Raw genomic sequence first — 11,980 nt, 5'->3', positions numbered from 1 at the left:
GCACCCCCAAAACGATTTAATATTAAATGCTCTATTTTTAGTTTGGTAATTTGTGTTTTAATGGTTGGGTCATTGTTATTTTAACATTTGTCTTTATCTACATAGACCACTTTGAGAAACTCCCCTGTGGAATGGAAAAGTGTAGTATTATTTTTTCAGAGAGATAGAAATGAACATATAATCCTTATTAATCCTTATGTTCTTATTCCTCATTTTGATTCTAGTCTCACACTATACAGTGGTACCTCGGGTTACAGACGCTTCAGGTTACAGACTCTGCTAACCCAGAAATAGTACCTCGGGTTAAGAACTTTCCTTCAGGATGAGAACAGAAATCGGTCTCTGGCGGCACAGTGGCAGCAGGAGGCCCCATTAGCTAAAGTGGTGCTTCAGGTTAAGAACAGTTTCAGCTTAAGAACGGACCTCCGGAACGAATTAAGTTCTTAACCTGAGGTACCACGGTAATAACAACAATGACAATCACGACAACAATAATAACCTGCATTTCAAAACGCATTTTCATTGTGCCCGCTGCCATAACATTTCCGGTTGAAATAGAAGCAAAAGGGGCATGAGCTGGGCTATATCCCTGGCAAGAAATGCAGCTGGTAGAGGCTTTCAGCCCAGGTCACTTTGGTGCCCGAGGCAGGAACCTCTGAAGCATCTCCCCCTGGCAGCTCTGCCCAGAACACACGCCCACTGAGCCTGGTTGCCTTGGAAGCGGTCACTCCGCCCATCACCACCACCTCTGTCCTCCTCTTCAGACCAAGGAGGAAGGCCGGTCCTGCCGCCACAGCCCCTCCCAGCCCTTGCTCCTTGATTGAGCTGCCCTTCATCTTGAAAGGCCTCTTGGTGCGCCTCCCTTTCCCGCTTGCTCCTGCCCGCTAACCAATCTTCAGACTGCACAGCAATTCTCTTCCTCTCACCAGCTCCCCACTTTTAGACAGTAACCTGCGACGTGGGACGCTGTCAAGGACCCTCTTGAAGTTCCAAGCCCCTCTGTGGCTGCCACTTTGCCTCTTGTCTACGCCGACAAGGAATGCATGTTCTGAAGAAGAAGATGGAGGGAGCGGGGGAGGGAGAAGACATTTCCAAAAGTTAGTGAAGCAGAAAAGTTCCTTTCCGGAAAGCACTCTGGCTACCTTTGGTCAAGCTGTGCTTTTCTCCACACGCCACCTTTAATCTATTAAAACATTTTCTAAGACTTCCCTTCACCTGAAGGCAAAGTGAACTTGCCAGCAAGACCCCGCTACAAGGCTGGGTCGCTCCTCAAATAATGGCAGGAGGTTGGCCGCCTTCCACCTTTGAGGAATCTCCGGTGAAACGTGCCAGCTTTGTGAAGTCGCCTTTCTAATTTGGAGCTGCAGTTCCTTTAACCTTTTAATAAGAGAGACGGAGGGGAGGAGGGAGGGGCCAGGCCTTCTGCTTTGTCTCTTCCCGCTCTGCAAGCAGAATTTTCTGCGCTGCCCTTTGAGGAAAAAGGCCTCCTTCCCCACCTTTCTACTTAGCAACTTTGGTTTCAAGCTGAACCACTTCTGTGAAAAGGGTTCTCCCTGCCGAAACTCCCATCCGCCTCTTCAGCGTTTCTGTTCTCAGGTTCGGTGTGGAAATGAAATTGCAAACTCTGGTCTCTGGCTGTCAGAGCCCAGAATACCACCAAATCCTGCTCTGTGCTTCTACTTAAAAGCTGCCCCACAATTATCAAGGAGTCCCATATATTCTGCCTGCGTGCAGTCGTTCCCACAACGTTATCCTGTGGCTGGATTCATGGCCCCTGCTGAGCAACAGCAGTAAAACTGTCTGGAGTTTGCCATTTTACACCTGCCTGTTCGCTCTCGAGAGTCTCTGGAGTAGCTGTGTGAACTTCAGCCTCACAGTCTCCTTCCTCCCTGTTTGCCCCCGAGGTGCTGGTTGGGAAATCACTCACCCAGCCATGGTGGTGGCGGCGGTGACAGCTCTTGCATCCCAAACAAAGCTAGGACCGTTAAGCTGGCCTTGTGACATGGGATACTCACCATCGCTGTTTTTTGGATTACTGCAAATAGCCAGCCAACATATTTAAAGTAGCCTCACATTTAGAGCAGCCTTAGTTAAAACATATCACAGTGGGCGGTGTTTTATGTCACCTCCTTTGCACATCTGCACTTCCACATCGTGCTGAAGGAGCTGCAAGTTTTCACTGGGAAAGATTATTATTATTTTTAAAAGATATTTATTGAGATTTTACAAAAACATAAGTTTACAAAATAGAAAAAAGTCACATAGAAAGAAAAAGATACAAAAAAGAAGACATAGAAAAATACATAGAAGAGAAAAAAGAAGAATAAAAATACAAAATACAAAAAACAAATAGATAAAAAAGAATTAAAAAACAAATCCGTTTTTAGTAACTTTAGACTCATTAGCTTGTTTCCTTGGCCTCCTCACACCTCCCCTTTTTGTATTCCCATTTAAATAGTCAAATCAGCAAATCCTTACCCTCTTTCGTTTATCTTAACTCTATATCTTAACATATTATAACTCTATATTTTCATCCATTTATCAATTCATTTTTGCATATTCTTATTAACTTTGTTGCTAATGCCACTTATTTTCAGTCCAACATCATTTTAACATTCATTAATTTTACAGTATTTCTGAAGATAGTCTTTAAATTTCTTCCAGTCTTCTTCCACCAACTCTTCTCCCTGGTCTCGGATTCTGCCAGTCATTTCCGCCAGTTCCATATAATCCATCACCTTCATCTGCCACTCTTCCAGGGTGGGTAACTCTTGTGTCTTCCAATACTTTGCAATAAGTATTCTTGCTGCTGTTGTTGCATACATAAAGAAAGTTCTGTCCTTCTTTGGCACCAATTGGCCGACTATGCCCAGGAGAAAGGCCTCTGGTTTCTTCAGGAAGGTATATTTAAATACCTTTTTCATTTCATTATATATCATCTCCCAGAAAGCCTTAATCTTTGGGCACGTCCACCAAAGGTGAAAGAATGTACCTTCATTTTCTTTACATTTCCAACATTTATTATCGGGCAAATGATATATTTTTGCAAGCTTGACTGGGGTCATGAACCACCTGTATGTCATTTTCATAATATTCTCTCTTAAGGCATTACATGCCGTAAATTTCATACCGGTGGTCCACAACTGTTCCCAGTCAGCAAACATAATGTTGTGACCAATATCTTGTGCCCATTTGATCATAGCAGATTTAACCGTTTCATCCTGCGTATTCCATTTTAACAGCAAGTTATACATTCTTGAAAGTATCTTAGTTTTGGGATCTAACAGTTCTGTTTCCAATTTTGATTTTTCCACCTGGAAGCCAATTTTTTTATCCAAATTATAGGCCTCTCTTATTTGATAATAATGAAGCCAGTCTCGCACTTTATCTTTTAGTTTCTCAAAACTCTGCAATTTCAATTTGTCTCCTTCTTGTTCCAATATTTCCCAATATTTCGGCCATTTGGCCTCCATATTGAGCTTTTTCTGAGCCTTCGCTTCCATTGGTGACAACCACCTTGGGGTTTTATTTTCAAGTAAATCTTTGTATCTTATCCAGACATTGAACAATGCTTTCCTGACAATATGGTTTTTAAATGCTTTATGTGCTTTAACCTTGTCGTACCACAAATATGCATGCCAACCAAAAACGTTGTTAAAACCTTCTAGGTCCAAAATGTCTGTGTGCTCAAGAAGCAGCCAGTCTTTCAGCCAGCAGAATGCTGCTGATTCATAATAAAGTTTAAGGTCTGGCAGGGCAAATCCACCTCTTTCCTTTGCGTCAGTTAATATTTTAAATTTTATTCTAGGCTTCTTGCCCTGCCAGACAAATCTGGAAATGTCTCTCTGCCACTTCTTGAAACAATCCATCTTGTCCAAAATTTGCAATGATTGAAACAGAAATAACATTTTTGGCAATACATTCATCTTTATAGCTGCAATTCGACCCAACAGGGAAAGCTTCAAATTTGACCATATTTCCAAATCTTTTTTCACTTCTATCCAACATTTCTCATAGTTATCTTTAAATAAATTTAAATTCTTAGCAGTCATATTAACCCCCAAATATTTTACTTTCTTAACTAATGTTAAACCTGTCTCCTTCTGAAACCTCTCTTGCTCAATTGGTGTAAAATTTTTCTCAAGCACTTTGGTTTTTGACTTGTTCAACTTAAATCCTGCCACATGACCAAATTCTTGAATCAATTCTAATACTCTGTTCGTACTAGATTCTGGCTCCTGTAACGTCAAAACTAGGTCATCCGCAAAAGCTTTCAATTTATATTGTTTGGCTCTGACCTGAATACCTTTAATTAGACGGTCCCTTCTAATCATATTCAGCAAAACCTCCAGAACCGAAATAAAAAGCAATGGGGAAATTGGGCAGCCTTGTCGTGTCCCTTTCTCTATCTTAAATTCCTCTGTCATCACATTATTAACTATTAACTTAGCCTTTTGTTCTGAGTAAATTGCACTTATACCATTTTCAAACCCTTGGCCCACCCCCATTCCCTGAAGATTTTTCTTCATAAAATTCCAGGAAATATTATCAAAAGCTTTTTCCGCATCTATAAAAATTAAAACTGCTTTGGTATTGATGTTCACTTGCAGCTTCTCCAAAATGTTAATTATATTCCTCGTATTGTCAGACAGATGTCTACCTGGGAGAAAGCCAGCTTGATCTTTATGTATCTCTTCGACTAGTACCTTTTTTAATCTATTAGCCAAGATATCAGCAAAAATTTTGTAATCCACATTAAGCAGGGATATGGGGCGGTAGTTCTTAAGTTGTGTCTTTTCAGACTCAGTTTTCGGTATAAGTGTAATGTAAGCTTCCTTCCACGACTCTGGCGCCTTTCCCCCCTCCAAAATTTCATTACAGACCTCCTTTAGTGGCTGAATTAACCAATCTTTCAAAGATCTATAGTATTTGGAGGTTAGACCATCCGGCCCTGGAGATTTACCCAACTGCATGTTCTGAATGGCACCTTCAACCTCCTGTTCTGTAATTTTGTGATTCAACATTATCTTATTTTCTTGAGAGATTTTTTGTAATCCATTTGTTCTTAAAAATTGGTCTAAATCAGTCTCTTTCTGTGGCCCTTGTGTATATAATTGTTTAAAATATCTCTGGAAGCACTTTCTAATCTCCAATGGATTCTGTATGTTCTTTCCTTCCACATCCAAATTTGTGATGGTGTTTAATTTTTGTCTTTTTTTCATCTGCCAGGCTAGCAGTTTCCCGCATTTATTAGCCGATTCAAATGTCTTTTGTCTCATCTGCTTAATTTTCCATTCTACTTCCTGATTTATCATTTTCATGTATTGTACTTGATATAGCTTTATTTCTCTCAGAATCTCTTGCGACTTTGGTTTCGCTCTTAATTTCTTCTCTCCTTCTTTTATTTTTTCCAGGATTTTATCTTTTTTCTCATTTCGAGTTCTCTTCTTTATTGCGTTCTGTTGAATCAGAAACCCTCTCATGACCGCTTTGCTTGCGTCCCAGATTACTCTTTTTTCAACCATGGTATTCAAATTTATCTCAAAATAATCTCTCAAGATTTTTTGGGCCTTCTTGGTAACCTCTTGATCTCTAAATAAGGTGTCATTCATCCTCCATCTGAAGGAACCGATTGGTGTTAGTTTCATCTCCATCTTCACCGCATTATGGTCGGAGCAAGTTTTTGGGCAAATTTCCACTTTTCGAGTCTTAGGTGCCAGTCCTCTAGTTATCCATATTTGGTCAATTCTTGTCCATGTCATTTTGGCTTCAGAGAAGAATGTTCCCTCTCTTCCAAGGGGGTTCTTAGTTCTCCAGATGTCAATCAAGTCCATATTGTCAGTCAGTTCAAAAAAGGTTTTTGGTAGTCTGCCATCTTTAGTTGCAACCTGTCTCTGCGACTTATCCATATTTGTAGATACCACTCCATTCATATCTCCCATCATAATAATGTTGTAGTCCATGTAGTCAAGCAATGTCTCATGCAATTTCTTGAAGAATTCAGATTTCCCCTCATTTGGTGCATAAACTCCTACAATCAGAAATTTTTCTCCTTGTGATTGAATCTCAATTGCCAGAAATCTTCCTTGTTCATCTTTAAAAACAAATTTCGGTGATAGGCTCTCTTTGGCATAAATAACAACTCCTCTCTTTTTAACCTTGTCCGATGAAATAAACTCTTGACCCAATCTTTTATTAATCAGTACTTTCCTGTGAAGCCTTATCACATGAGTTTCCTGTAAACAAATTAAGTCCAATTGTTCCTTTTTCAATAAATGAAAGACTTTCTTCCTCTTCTCCGGGGAATTAAATCCATGAATGTTCCAACTTAATAATTGCAGAGACATGATGTGGTTATTCTATTCTCCTCCAACTGCTCCCAAAAGTTCTTCTTGTTCTGACGGTGGTATCGCTTTTTTAAGTTTGTCCAGTCCCAAAGGTGGTGGTACTATGTCTAGTACTCCTGATCTTAAAGCTCTTAGCTCTTCTAGTACTTCTTTTTGCAGGTCTTCTTCGTGGTCTCTCAAAAATTTTTCCTTATCTTCCACTGATCTTATTTTGAACTTTTTCCCTTTAAAGGTAAAAGATCGTCCCTGGGGGAATTCCCACCTAAAAACAATTCTGTTTCTTCTCAATAGGGCCACCAGATCTCCGTAGTTGGTTCTAAGATCCAATAGATGTTTCGGTATATCCTTAAAAATCTCCACTCTCGAGTCGTTGATCTCCAAAGTCTTCTGGAAGTGCGCACTCAGTATTTTATCTCTCTCTTCTTTCATTCGGAGGGTAACCAAACAGTCTCTCACCCTGTTTTTTCTCCCTCCTCTTCCAAGTCTGAACGCACTTACTATCTTAAAGTCTTTCTCCAGCTCCAAATTCCAAAATTTTCCAAATTCCTGTGTAAGGTCGTCACTTAGGTTATCTTTTTCAAGTTCCGGTACTGCCCTGATCCTCAGATTGGTCTGTTTCTCCCTCAGTTCAATCATAGACAGAAGTGACTGATGATCCCCAATCTGTTTGCGCATAGGTTTTATTTCTTCCTCTACAGCCACTGCTTTTTCTTTTGCTTCCTCAGCTATTTTTCGATTGGACGCAGATTCTTCCAGCAATTTTTCAATAGATTCTGTATTGGAATTCACCTTCTGTCCCAGATTATTAATGCTGGCAGTATTCCTGTCTATTTTAGTTGATTGTTCCATAACTTGTTTGCTTAGGCCTTCCAATTTTTCATAAATTTTATTTAACACAGAAGTAAAATCCCCTTCTGAAGCCATTCCTTTTGACCCAGCTTGTGCAAAATCTTCCCCCTGTGTCACAGGAGGGCCGGGAACAGATGATCTACGTTGCTGGGAAACTGTGCTGGGCTGCTGCACTCTAGCCTTGCCCGATCTTGTTGTCCTATCAGTCATCACACTTTTGTCTATGAGTCAAGGTCGATCCCACGGTCAAGTCTTACCGTGGAAAATTCCCAAAGTCCAGAATGGAAAAATCCCCCAGCTGGATGTACAGCTTCAATGTTCCTCTAGGGGGACACTGTAGCAGTCATTAAAGTTACAATAAAGAATCTTTTCCAACTTTCCTAAGTCCCCCTCAAGAAAACAAGCAACAGTTTCAAGTCCAGAGAAGACCTTCAACAAGTATCTCCTTTGCAGAGTTGACCATTAAAAAGTTACATTGTCTATAAATAGTGCGACTCTCTTTTTTTAAAAAATGAATATTTATTGAATTTTCCAATTTTATATAAACACAAAAAGAAAAAGAAAAATATTAAAAACAATTCGGTTTCATTAACAGTTTTTCGGTCACATGTTTCTTTGACTTCCTCATACCTCCCCTTCTTGTTCTCTAGTCCAATTTGTTAATTCAGCAAATCCTAATCTCTTAACATTCCTTTTAAAATATCACCTTATTTTCCACTCAACTTTTTTTTTTAAATTTAATAACAAAAACAATTATAATCCCCATTATCTTTATCATAACAGCTAGAGACCTATAAATAGTGCGACTCTCAGTGCAACAGTTCTAGTGAACCTGGCAGTCCGTTCCCAGGAGTTAAATAATTGTCTCTATTTTTTCCAGAAGTAAAAAAGTCACTTTTCCCTCTTCCCCCCCCTCTCCACTATCCTGGGGGGGGGGAGTTCTTTCACTTTGATGTTCGGATTTGGAGCTTTTAAAACACCGCTCTCCAGGTCTTAGCTTAAAAAGGTCTTTACTTTGATCTGTGTACAGAAACGGAAGGCGGACTTCCTGTTTACACCTTCCCACTTCAGTACCAAATTAATCCCTTTTTTCTCCTTTTAGTCCCAATTTCTTAAGCTTCACCTACTCATGGGTAGTTGTTTAGCAGCCGAATTGTCACAGGAAAAAGGTCAGCGCTCTCCGGCAACAGCTGTGCAGCTTCACCCCACGGAAAGAGCAATTGACTCTCAGCACCGCGCCAAGCTCCCGTTACGCTCCGGAGCCCCTTGCGGGGTTCCTTCGCAAATCCGGGGGGCGCTAAGGGTCCCCGCCGAGTCCCACGTTCACAGGCTTCTCCTGCCTGTGATTTTCGAAAGGGTCTCCGCTTCGCCGTAACAGACAGACCCAATTTCCGCAGAGCTTCTCCCTCCAGACTAGAAGGAGACCGCCATTGCCGTTGGCGCCGCCTCCGGAAGCCTCCTCACTGGGAAAGATTAAGGTCCAGGTAACATGAAAGTCAAGACAGGGGTTTCGTGGCACAGCCAAGGGGAATCTGATGGAGGAAATGGGGTCAGGAGGAGCGGAGAGGTCAGCCTTGACCGGCATTGCTAACCATAAGGCCAGTCAGGTGGCTGGGAGGAGCATCAGTACTGGGGAGGGAATAATGAGCCAGATTCCTAAAGGGGCACAGCTGTTAGAAATGCCAGCGTAAAGAGGCAGCAGTGCCACCACACAATCAGCACAATCCTGAAGAACCAAGGTCTTGGCAATATATATATGCAAGGCTCAGCCGCTCCAGGCCAAAGTTACCAAATGGCTGCATTCACACATAACACTAACCTGTGGTTTGTATTAACTATGACTTGTTCCAGAAGTTGTCTTGCAGACGAGCAAACTGTTAGCAGTGACTGGAATAAAGCAGATCAGGTGGAAAAGTTTCACTGAGGGAAAACTAAAGAAGAACGAGGTACTGTATGTGGTATGAGGGAGCTCTGTCTTATTCACAGGCCTACGCAGGGGTGCAACTCATTCAGAACCACTTTTCCCTCCCCCAAGTTTCAAATTTCAGCCGTCTTCCTCACGGACAGCTAACTCCCACCTGACTAGAACCTTCATGTCTTGTCCCTCCATAGCTTGGCTTCTTTTCAAGTTTGTGCCTCTGTGGTTTGGTGAGCCTCTGAGGTGGGGTGCACAAATAAACCTTGTACGGGCATAGCACCAGACCATAGTTATCAAAGAATGCCATCATTCAGAAGTGAACAACAGGCCATGGCTTCACATTGTGGTTTGTTGCCAGAAAACAAGCCATGGTTGGTCTGAAGTCAGACGGGTGGTCAAACAAACTACAGTGGCTCAGCATTATGTACAAACTAGCCCAGTGAGAGGGAGTTGAAACTGGACCAAGTGGACAGAAGACAGGAGGAGCAAAGGAGCTGTGTGGTGGCCCAGGGAAGTGAAACAAAGCAGCAGCGTCCAAGAGGACAATTCCTACCCCTGGATGGGAAGACAGGGAGAATAGGTAGGCTAAGAGCTGGACAAGTTCTCGTCCTTCTCCTCCACTGCAGAACCCAGAACATCAGGATGTATTTCCCACCCACCCCAGAACGGAGCAGAAAATTAAAGCCCTCCCCACTGTGTTCCTTGGTAGCATTGCAGGCCAAAGCTGGCGGACCAACCTTCTTCAAGACAGTGGCACCCCCATTTCAGACTGCTCTTCTCCCCCTCTGTTTTGAAATATGAGTGGACAAGACAGGATCATTTCATTGTTAGTGCAGCTAATGCAGCTCATTAGATTTGTTTTAAACTCTGGGAAGCAAATGAATATCTAATGAGATTTCCCCCCCAGGTGTAATTAGTGACAAAGCATCGCACGTTTCTCTAAATATACCCCCCATTTCTCCTTCTCTCCGCCTTCCCCCCTACACTTAACTGAGTACAGGAGACCTGGAAGCTGCACTTCCATTTAATGAACTGAACAAAGCAGATTGGAAACTAAGAATATTTTAATTATGTTTATTTAGCCTTCAGCAAAGGATCAGAGAGATTGGTCCAATCAAATTAATTTCAAAAATGTGCCCATATAAAGTTGTCCAGCCGCTGGAGATGTCCGCATGGATCATTTGTGGCAGGCTGTGCCCTGAACGGACAGTCAGTTGGCTAAACAATGCGATAGCCAGGATATAAGGCCTTGTTTAAAGAGGAGAAAGACAGGAAGGAGACCCAGCAATAGATTTTTATTCATCCAACAGTAAGCGAAAATGGTCTTCACAATTCCCACAATGATAGATAGCAGTGTCTTCGCGTGTTGAGATGACGTGATCAGCGTTGATACAGAAGGGTCTTCTCTAAATTTGGCCAAAGGTGAGGGTTACACCAGCATATATTTTTTTCATTTATTTATGTCATAAAACTTGTACACTGCATTGTAAAAACAAACAAACCTCAAAAGCTTCAAAGAGGTTTACAAAGAGAATAAAATGTTCAGTAAGAACAGTAAAAACAACACTAAAACAGTCAAAAGATAAAATTATCAGCAAACTAAAATCCACATTAAAACATACACTTAAATGGAAACATGGTGCCAATAGGCAGGGAGTTCCAGAGGGCAGGTGCTGCCACACCAAGAGACGGAGTTCTCAAACCTACATCAGGGGAATTATGTGGCATGTGCAATGGCGCCATTGCTGTGTCTGCCCTGGAAACATCAAGGGATTGGTGCAAGAGGTGTGGAATGGCTCTCATAAAACTGCTTAGCATGGATGGGGAACTGGGGAACCTCCGTCCAAATCAGGACCCTGCAGAAATCTACCAAAGTCATTGATTTGCTAGAAATGAAAACATCTTGGGTTTTAAACAGTGCTAGTCCAGCTCAGAAGACTCCCATTGAAGTTAATGGCTATGACTGATTTAGATCCTTGAGCTTCAGTGGGTCTTAGTTGGATGTTGTTGTTTAGTCGTTTAGCCGCGTCTGACTCTTCGTGACCCCCTGGACCAGAGCACGCCAGGCACTCCTGTCTTCCACTGCCTCCCGCAGTTTGGTCAAACTCATGCTGGTAGCTTCGAGAACACTATCCAACCATCTCGTCCTCTGTCCTCCTCTTCTCCTTGTGCCCTCCATCTTTCCCAACATCAGGGTCTTTTCCAGGGAGTCTTCTCTTCTCATGAGGTGGCCAAAGTATTGGAGCCTCAGCTTCAGGATCTGTCCTTCCAGTGAGCACTCAGGGCTGATTTCCTTCAGAATGGAGAGGTTTGATCTTCTTGCAGTTCATGGGACTCTCAAGAGTCTCCTCCAGCACCAGAATTCAAAAGCATCAATTCTTCGGCGATCAGCCTTCTTTATGGTTAGTTGGATGATGATGATGATGATGATTAATAATAATAATTTTTCATTAATACCCTCGGTGGATGCTAACAACAAGCTCAACTCTCTAGGTGTTAATCTTTATTATGGATGGGGGAGAAACTGGGTTCAGTCCACATTTAAAGGTGAGCCCATCTAATTCACACAACTCTAATAAATATATAAATGAAAATGCAGCTGTTCTTCGAAATTTGCACTTTTCTGAATGTTGCAATGCAGTTCTCCAACTAAATAATGTGCAGGAAAGCGCACATACATATGGGAATTACATACCCCTAGTGAATTATATTAGGGAACATTGCTTTCCAAAAATGTTTATATTAAGGAAAATTGCGCATAAATGCATGTGCAATAGAATCATAGAGTTGTAGAGCTGGAAGGAACCCTGAGGATCATGTAGCCTGACCAGGAATATGCAGCTGTCCAATACGGAGATGTAACTTT

At 41.9% G+C, this 11,980-nt stretch overlaps 1 long non-coding RNA gene across 1 annotated transcript in view; it reads right to left on the bottom strand.

Annotated features, from left to right (window-relative positions):
• Positions 1 to 695: 695 nt before the first annotated feature.
• Positions 696 to 11,980, bottom strand: part of LOC310754944 — a 38,817-nt gene continuing 27,532 nt past the window's right edge. Inside the window, exons 3-4 of the long non-coding RNA XR_014544092.1 lie at positions 9,016 to 9,083; positions 696 to 1,048 (exon numbers count right to left, since the gene is read on the bottom strand). This is a non-coding gene — a long non-coding RNA (uncharacterized lncRNA). The remainder of the gene's footprint in view (positions 1,049 to 9,015; positions 9,084 to 11,980) is intronic.

The sequence above is a fragment of the Podarcis filfolensis genome (genome assembly GCF_964270895.1).
Source record: "Podarcis filfolensis genome assembly, chromosome: Z".
In the NCBI taxonomy this organism is placed as follows: domain Eukaryota; kingdom Metazoa; phylum Chordata; class Lepidosauria; order Squamata; family Lacertidae; genus Podarcis; species Podarcis filfolensis.
The sequence above is the reverse complement of the archived record's forward strand: the minus strand, read 5'-3'. Positions and strand labels throughout refer to the sequence as shown.